Below are 10000 nucleotides of genomic sequence, written 5' to 3' on the forward strand. Positions count from 1 at the left end.
CTATTTATTGAAAATAAGGTAAGTGTTGGGATTGTTATCAAACGACTATCATTTAATATACCAAAAGTAATAAAGTAATTGAAATTAAAGCATATTATACAATATGGTATATTAATGAGTGTTTGAGAGAATCATAACATGAAAATAAAAATTTGAACGCATAAAACTTTGTTTTCAACTATCATTTAATATACCAAAAGTAATAAAGTAATTGAAATAAAAGCATATTATACAATATGGTATATTAATGAGTGTTTGAGAGAATCATAACATGAAAATAAAAATTTGAACGCATAAAACTTTGTTTTCAATATTTATTGAAAATAAGGTAAAGTTGGGATTGTTATCAAACGACTATCATTTAATATACCAAAGTAATAAAGTAATTGAATTAAAATCATATTATACAATATGGTATAATAGTATATCAAGTGTTTTAATAACATGAAAATAAAAATGTTAACCAAAATACTTTGCGTGCAATATTAAATGAAGAAGTAGTGAATTTTCATATAAGTATTAAATGTATAAAGTCTATGAAGTAATAAATTTTCATATAAGTATTAAATGTATAAAGTCTATGAAGTAATAAATTTTCATATAAGTATTAATTGTATAAAGTCTATGAAGTAATAAATTTTCATATAAGTATTAATTGTATAAAGTCTATGCAGTAATAAATTTTCATATAAGTAGTAAATATATAAAGTCTATGAAGTAATAAATTTTCATATAAGTATTAAATGTATAAAGTCTATGAAGTAATAAATTTTCATATAAGTATTAATTGTATAAAGTCTATGAAGTAATAAATTTTCATATAAGTATTAATTGTATAAAGTCTATGAAGTAATAAATTTTCATATAAGTAGTAAATATATAAAGTCTATGAAGTAATAAATTTTCATATAAGTATTAATTGCATAAAGTCTATGAAGTAATAAATTTTCATATAAGTACTAAATGTATAAAGTCTATGAAGTAATAAATTTTCATATAAGTAGTAAATATATAAAGTCTATGAAGTAATAAATTTTCATATAAGTATTAATTGTATAAAGTCTATGAAGTAATAAATTTTCATATAAGTATTAATTGTATAAAGTCTATGAAGTAATAAATTTTCATATAAGTATTAATTGTATAAAGTCTATGAAGTAATAAATTTTCATATAAGTATTAATTGTATAAAGTCTATGAAGTAATAAATTTTCATATAAGTACTAAATGTATAAAGTCTATGAAGTAATAAATTTTCATATAAGTAGTAAATATATAAAGTCTATGAAGTAATAAATTTTCATATAAGTATTAAATGTATAAAGTCTATGAAGTAATGAATTTTCATATAAGTATTAATTGTATAAAGTCTATGAAGTAATAAATTTTCATATAAGTATTAATTGTATAAAGTCTATGAAGTAATAAATTTTCATATAACTATTAATTGTATAAAGTCTATGAAGTAATAAATTTTCATATAAGTATTAATTGTATAAAGTCTATGAAGTAATAAATTTTCATATAAGTATTAAATGTATAAAGTCTATGAAGTAATAAATTTTCATATAAGTATTAATTGTATAAAGTCTATGAAGTAATAAATTTTCATATAAGTATTAATTGTATAAAGTCTATGAAGTAATAAATTTTCATATAAGTAGTAAATATATAAAGTCTATGAAGTAATAAATTTTCATATAAGTATTAAATGTATAAAGTCTATGAAGTAATAAATTTTCATATAAGTATTAATTGTATAAAGTCTATGAAGTAATAAATTTTCATATAAGTATTAATTGTATAAAGTCTATGAAGTAATAAATTTTCATATAAGTATTAATTGTATAAAGTCTATGAAGTAATAAATTTTCATATAAGTACTAAATGTATAAAGTCTATGAAGTAATAAATTTTCATATAAGTAGTAAATATATAAAGTCTATGAAGTAATAAATTTTCATATAAGTATTAATTGTATAAAGTCTATGAAGTAATAAATTTTCATATAAGTATTAATTGTATAAAGTCTATGAAGTAATAAATTTTCATATAAGTACTAAATGTATAAAGTCTATGAAGTAATAAATTTTCATATAAGTAGTAAATATATAAAGTCTATGAAGTAATAAATTTTCATATAAGTATTAAATGTATAAAGTCTATGAAGTAAAATATAAAGTCTATGAAGTAATAAATTTTTATATAAGTATAAAAAATATAAAGTCTATGAAGTAATGAATTTTCATATAAGTATTAAATGTATAAAGTCTATGAAGTAATAAATTTTCATATAAGTATTAATTGTATAAAGTCTATGAAGTAATAAATTTTCATATAAGTATTAATTGTATAAAGTCTATGAAGTAATAAATTTTCATATAAGTATTAATTGTATAAAGTCTATGAAGTAATAAATTTTCATATAAGTATTAATTGTATAAAGTCTATGAAGTAATAAATTTTCATATAAGTATTAATTGTATAAAGTCTATGAAGTAATAAATTTTCATATAAGTATTAATTGTATAAAGTCTATGAAGTAATAAATTTTCATATAAGTATTAATTGTATAAAGTCTATGAAGTAATAAATTTTCATATAAGTATTAATTGTATAAAGTCTATGAAGTAATAAATTTTCATATAAGTATTAATTGTATAAAGTCTATGAAGTAATAAATTTTCATATAAGTATTAATTGTATAAAGTCTATGAAGTAATAAATTTTCATATAAGTATTAATTGTATAAAGTCTATGAAGTAATAAATTTTCATATAAGTAGTAAATATATAAAGTCTATGAAGTAATAAATTTTCATATGAGTATTAAATGTATAAAGTCTATGAAGTAAAATATAAAGTCTATGAAGTAATAAATTTTTATATAAGTATAAAAAATATAAAGTCTATGAAGTAATGAATTTTCATATAAGTATTAAATGTATAAAGTCTATGAAGTAATAAATTTTCATATAAGTGTTAAATGTATAAAGTCTATGAAGTAATAAATTTTCATATAAGTATTAAATATGAAGTCATACAAGTTAAAAATTTAAAAAAAAAATCGATTGTAAAAATACTTTTGATGTTATTAGTTGTATTATGACCATGACGATATTTGAAAATGATATAAATTACCCACGTATATATGAGTTTTTAAATTTTAAATAGGTTAAAAGAATTTTTCCATATATTTTCGGGTTGGTAACGTCAACATGGGAGAGAACATTTATAACAAATTTGCACAAATCTGCTCAAATTGACATATACTGAAATAGTACTTATATGAAAATTTATTGCTTCATAGACTTTATACATTTAGTACTTATATGAAAATTTTTTACTGCTAGGAAATGTATTATACTTTTATATATTTGAATTCCTTATGTTAGTTTATTAGTAAGAAATTGTTTTTAAATACTTATAAGTATGAATATTACTATACTTATATGATTTATGTATTTAGTACTTGTATGAAAATTTTCATACTTGTATGACTTTATTTACTTAGTATTTATATGGAAATATTTTTTACTTTATATGTATTTTTAAGTAAATATGAAAATGAAAGTTGATTTTGTGTGCCTTTTTATTCCTGGTTTTTATACAGTTAGTTTAAATAGAAATAGATTTTGTTTTATACAAAACTCTATATTCTGTACTAACATATTGTATATAATGAGCGTTTTTTATTCCTGGTTTTTATACAGTTAGTTTAAATAGAAATAGATTTTGTTTTATACAAAATTCTATATTCTGTACTAACATATTGTATATAATGAGCGTTTTTTATTCCTGGTTTTTATACAGTTAGTTTAAATAGAAATAGATTTTGTTTTATACAAAACTCTATATTCTGTACTAACATATTGTATATAATGAGCGTTTTTTATTCCTGGTTTTTATACAGTTAGTTTAAATAGAAATAGATTTTGTTTTATACAAAACTCTATATTCTGTACTAACATATTGTATATAATAGCGTTTTTTATTCCTGGTTTTTATACAGTTAGTTTAAATAGAAATAGATTTTGTTTTATACAAAACTCTATATTCTGTACTAACATATTGTATATAATGAGCGTTTTTTATTCCTGGTTTCCTACAGTTAGTTTAAATAGAAATAGATTTTGTTTTATACAAAAACATAAAAAATCTATTATTCTATACTAACATATTGTAGAAATAAATATTAAACAATATTTTAGTTTTATTTGTGAGCTATTCTAATATTTACTCATAAAATATATGTGTAAAAGGATGGTTTTTAAATAAAATAAAATATTAATGTGTTGCACCCGAAAATACTTTTTATCATATATTTATTATTGAAATAAATATAATAGAATTTGAAATTATTAATTTCAAATCAAGAAAAAAATGTATATACTCTTAAAAAAAGGTATATATATTACTATATGCATTGAAATAAAGTAAAATGTATAGAATGATATTATTTGAAAATTTTGCCAATATAAGAAGAAATATCGTTCTTACATAATAATTAAATAATAATATGTATAGAGAACGAAAATTCTTTTCACGATACCAAAACAAAAATTAAAAAAATCCATTACAAAATCACACAATAGAAATGAAATATAATGAAAAAAAATATAATAAAGAAAGAAACATAGAAAAATTGTTGTGTATATTGTAAATGTTTTTATGTTTTGTGTATTTGTGTATAATTTTCAAATAAGAAAATATCATTTTAAACTTTTATATAATATAAAAAATTTATATAAAAAAGAAATATATATTATTCTGGTTGATCCTGCCAGTAGTTATATGCTTGTCTCAAAGATTAAGCCATGCATGTCTAAGTACAAACAAATTAAAAGTGAAACCGCAAAAGGCTCATTATATCAGTTATGGTTCCATAGATCGTTAACAGTTACTTGGATAACTGTGGTAATTCTAGAGCTAATACATGCAAAATAAACACGGACCTTTTGGAACGTGTGCTTTTATTAGGCTAAAACCAAGCGATTATTCGATCGTTATATTGGTTGAACTCTAGATAACTTGCAGATCGTATGGTCTCGTACCGACGACAGATCTTTCAAATGTCTGCCCTATCAACTTTTGATGGTAGTATCTAGGACTACCATGGTTGCAACGGGTAACGGGGAATCAGGGTTCGATTCCGGAGAGGGAGCCTGAGAAACGGCTACCACATCTAAGGAAGGCAGCAGGCGCGTAAATTACCCACTCCCAGTTCGGGGAGGTAGTGACGAAAAATAACAATACAGGACTCATATCCGAGGCCCTGTAATTGGAATGAGTACACTTTAAATCCTTTAACAAGGACCTATTGGAGGGCAAGTCTGGTGCCAGCAGCCGCGGTAATTCCAGCTCCAATAGCGTATATTAAAGTTGTTGCGGTTAAAACGTTCGTAGTTGAATTTGTGCTTCATACGGGTAGTACAACTATAATTGTGGTATGTACATTACCTTATGTATGTAAGCGTATTACCGGTGGAGTTCTTATATATAATTAATACAATGTATTTTTTATATATTCCTCCTATTTAAACCTGCTTCAGTGCTCTTCATCGAGTGTTGTTGTGGGCCGGTACAATTACTTTGAACAAATTAGAGTGCTTAAAGCAGGCTCCAAATGCCTGAATATTTTGTGCATGGAATAATGAAATAAGACCTCTGTTCTACTTTCATTGGTTTTTAGATCAAGAGGTAATGATTAATAGAAGCAGTTTGGGGGCATTAGTATTACGACGCGAGAGGTGAAATTCTTGGACCGTCGTAAGACTAACTTAAGCGAAAGCATTTGCCAAAGATGTTTTCATTAATCAAGAACGAAAGTTAGAGGTTCGAAGGCGATCAGATACCGCCCTAGTTCTAACCATAAACGATGCCAGCTAGCAATTGGGTGTAGCTACTACTATGGCTCTCTCAGTCGCTTCCCGGGAAACCAAAGCTTTTGGGCTCCGGGGGAAGTATGGTTGCAAAGCTGAAACTTAAAGGAATTGACGGAAGGGCACCACCAGGAGTGGAGCCTGCGGCTTAATTTGACTCAACACGGGAAAACTTACCAGGTCCGAACATAAGCGTGTAAGACAGATTGATAGCTCTTTCTCGAATCTATGGGTGGTGGTGCATGGCCGTTCTTAGTTCGTGGAGTGATTTGTCTGGTTAATTCCGATAACGAACGAGACTCAAATATATTAAATAGATGCTTTCAGGATTATGGTGTTGAAGCTTATATAGCCTTCATTCATGCGTTCATCTTGAATGTACAAGTGTTTGAATGTGTTTATATAAGTGGAGTCGTACCTGTTGGTTTGTCCCATTATAAGGACACTAGCTTCTTAAATGGACAAATTGCGTCTAGCAGTAACGAGATTGAGCAATAACAGGTCTGTGATGCCCTTAGATGTCCTGGGCTGCACGCGCGCTACAATGAAAGTATCAACGTGTATTTCCTAGACCGAGAGGTCCGGGTAAACCGCTGAACCACTTTCATGCTTGGGATTGTGAACTGAAACTGTTCACATGAACTTGGAATTCCCAGTAAGTGTGAGTCATTAACTCGCATTGATTACGTCCCTGCCCTTTGTACACACCGCCCGTCGCTACTACCGATTGAATTATTTAGTGAGGTCTCCGGACGTGATCACTGTGACGCCTTGTGTTTCACGGTTGTTTCGCAAAAGTTGACCGAACTTGATTATTTAGAGGAAGTAAAAGTCGTAACAAGGTTTCCGTAGGTGAACCTGCGGAAGGATCATTATTGTGTTCCTATCCGAAAAGAAAAAAAAAATAATTATATAAAAACAAAATAAAAAAAAAGAATAAAAAAGAAAAAAAAGTTTTCTTTTTGTTCTTTTCATTCAAAATGTTTTGAATTATACAATGTTTTGAATGTTTTTCTGTTTTTTTTTTTTTTTTAACTCCTTGTAATGCATTATGACAATATATATTATATTGTGAACTTCGCATACATTGTATTTGAACGCAATAAAAAAACCTTTAAACATATAGCTGTACTTATTATTTATATAGAAAATAATATTTAATTGTGATATTTATATAAAATATTATAAATGATAAGTTAACTTGTTCACATTAACGTGTGTAATACCTTTTTTTTATGGTATTTTCTATTTGTGATTAAAAACATGTTGAAAAATTTAAAAAAAGAAAACGCACAAATAGAGAAGAAAATAATATATAAAAGGTATTACTGTTTTTGTTGACCTAAGACATGCGCAGCTGCAAATGTTTGGGTTTAAAATTACAATTTATTGAAAGATGTTTTAAACTTATGTATTAAAAATTTATTATTGATTAATTATTAATACTTTCAATAAATTAAAATTCTTTGACTTTGAATTAAAAAAATACAAAAAAATTATCACTCTAAGCGGTGGATCACTCGGCTCATGGGTCGATGAAGAACGCAGCAAACTGTGCGTCATCGTGTGAACTGCAGGACACATGAACATCGACATTTTGAACGCATATTGCGGTCCATGCTGTTATGTACTTTAATTAATTTTAAAGTGCTGCTTGGACTACATATGGTTGAGGGTTGTAAGACTATGCTAAATTAGTTGCTTATTCTTTTAGTCAATTAATAGAATTTAAGCATATGGCATATTATTGGATTGTATTTTTCAATCCATAATATTAATAGCATAAAAAGAAATATAGAAAATATATTCTTGAATACCTCATATTTGAACGAAAATTTATGATAAATGAGAATCTTAGTATTCCCATAAAAGAAAAAATTTTCAACATTATTTAAATTATATTAAATAATACATAAGAGGAATGTCTAGCATAAAATAAATTTTTATTCTAGAATTAATTCACTCTATTGTATTGAGAAAAATTTATAATAAAAAAAAATATATGATATGTGGAGGAATAATGTTGTTAATTTTATTAATTATTATATTATGAATTTTAAAAAGGGATGAAAAGATTGAATAATATTGAGTAATCAAGATATAAAAATATATTTCTTTAAAATAGCAAATAGCAAAAAAATTAAATAAAAATAAACAAATCAATCTAAAATATATTTTATACAACCTCAACTCATATGGGACTACCCCCTGAATTTAAGCATATTAATGAGGGGAGGAAAAGAAACTAACAAGGATTTTCTTAGTAGCGGCGAGCGAAAAGAAAATAGTTCAGCACTAAGTCACTTTGTCTATATGGCAAATGTGAGATGCAGTGTATGGAATATCTTAATATCTAGTATGAGAAATTAACGATTTAAGTCCTTCTTAAATGAGGCCATTTACCCATAGAGGGTGCCAGGCCCGTATAACGTTAATGATTACTAGAAAGATATTTCCAAAGAGTCGTGTTGCTTGATAGTGCAGCACTAAGTGGGTGGTAAACTCCATCTAAAACTAAATATAACCATGAGACCGATAGTAAACAAGTACCGTGAGGGAAAGTTGAAAAGAACTCTGAATAGAGAGTTAAATAGTACGTGAAACTGCTTAGAGGTTAAGCCCGATGAACCTGAATATCCATTATGAAAAATTCATCATTATAACTGTAGTATTTAATTTTAAATATTATAGTAATAGTGTGCATTTTTTTCATATAAGGACATTGTAATCTATTAACATAATAAAATATTTATCAAAAGATCATTGGTTTTTAAGTTTATTCAAATTAATTTGCTTTTAGCTTATTAACATAGAATAATTACTGATGATTTGATAAAGTGTTGATAGATTTTATTATATATAATGCTAAAATTCTTTTGAATTTTACAATAATATTATTATCATTGATTTTAATATTAATTGTATGCATTTATATGATTAACAATGCGAAAGATTCAGGATACCTTCGGGACCCGTCTTGAAACACGGACCAAGGAGTCTAACATATGTGCAAGTCATTGGGTTATATTAAACCTAATGGCGAAATTAACTTAACTGTATTAATAATGGGATTAATTTTTAATGTATTACATTATTAATTCAATCCCGGGGCGTTCCATATAGTTATGTATAATGATAATTTATTATTATTTATACCTCTAACTGGAGCGTACCTTGAGCATATATGCTGTGACCCGAAAGATGGTGAACTATACTTGATCAGGTTGAAGTCAGGGGAAACCCTGATGGAAGACCGAAACAGTTCTGACGTGCAAATCGATTGTCAGAATTGAGTATAGGGGCGAAAGACCAATCGAACCATCTAGTAGCTGGTTCCCTCCGAAGTTTCCCTCAGGATAGCTGGTGCATTTAAAAATTATGTAAAATAATCTTATCTGGTAAAGCGAATGATTAGAGGCCTTAGGGTCGAAACGACCTTAACCTATTCTCAAACTTTAAATGGGTAAGAACCTCACCTTTCTTGATATGAAGGTTGAGGTTATGATATAATGTGCCCAGTGGGCCACTTTTGGTAAGCAGAACTGGCGCTGTGGGATGAACCAAACGTAATGTTACGGTGCCTAAATTAACAACTCATGCAGATACCATGAAAGGCGTTGGTTGCTTAAAACAGCAGGACGGTGGACATGGAAGTCGTAATCCGCTAAGGAGTGTGTAACAACTCACCTGCCGAAGCAACTAGCCCTTAAAATGGATGGCGCTTAAGTTGTATACCTATACATTACCGCTAAAGTACATGATTTATAATACAATTTCGGTTGGATTATAAATTTTGAAACTTTAGTGAGTAGGAGGGTACAATGGTGTGCTTAGAAGTGTTTGGCGTAAGCCTGCATGGAGCCGCTATTGGTACAGATCTTGGTGGTAGTAGCAAATAATCGAATGAGACCTTGGAGGACTGAAGTGGAGAAGGGTTTCGTGTGAACAGTGGTTGATCACGAGTTAGTCGGTCCTAAGTTCAAGGCGAAAGCCGAAAATTTTCAAGTTTTAATGAAATGAAATGAATGAATTTTTATTCCATAGTAATTAAACACTTGAATAATTTTGAACGAAAGGGAATACGGTTCCAATTCCGTAACCTGTTGAGTATCCGTTTGT

The 10000-nt window shown here is 26.9% G+C and overlaps 2 non-coding genes and 1 pseudogene across 2 annotated transcripts; all 3 read left to right on the forward strand.

Moving 5' to 3' along the window:
• Window positions 1–4766: 4766 nt before the first annotated feature.
• Window positions 4767–6756, forward strand: LOC138858668 (small subunit ribosomal RNA). The gene has a single exon (XR_011397709.1). It is a non-coding gene; the product is annotated as a small subunit ribosomal RNA (ribosomal RNA).
• A 625-nt stretch (window positions 6757–7381) lies between these two features.
• On the forward strand, window positions 7382–7560 carry LOC138858650 (5.8S ribosomal RNA). Its single transcript, XR_011397691.1, has one exon. It is a non-coding gene; the product is annotated as a 5.8S ribosomal RNA (ribosomal RNA).
• A 502-nt stretch (window positions 7561–8062) lies between these two features.
• Window positions 8063–10000, forward strand: part of LOC138858692 (large subunit ribosomal RNA) — a 4796-nt pseudogene continuing 2858 nt past the window's right edge.

This window comes from Bactrocera oleae, unplaced genomic scaffold (assembly GCF_042242935.1).
Source record: "Bactrocera oleae isolate idBacOlea1 unplaced genomic scaffold, idBacOlea1 ctg00000011.1, whole genome shotgun sequence".
Taxonomy (NCBI): Eukaryota; Metazoa; Arthropoda; class Insecta; order Diptera; family Tephritidae; genus Bactrocera; species Bactrocera oleae.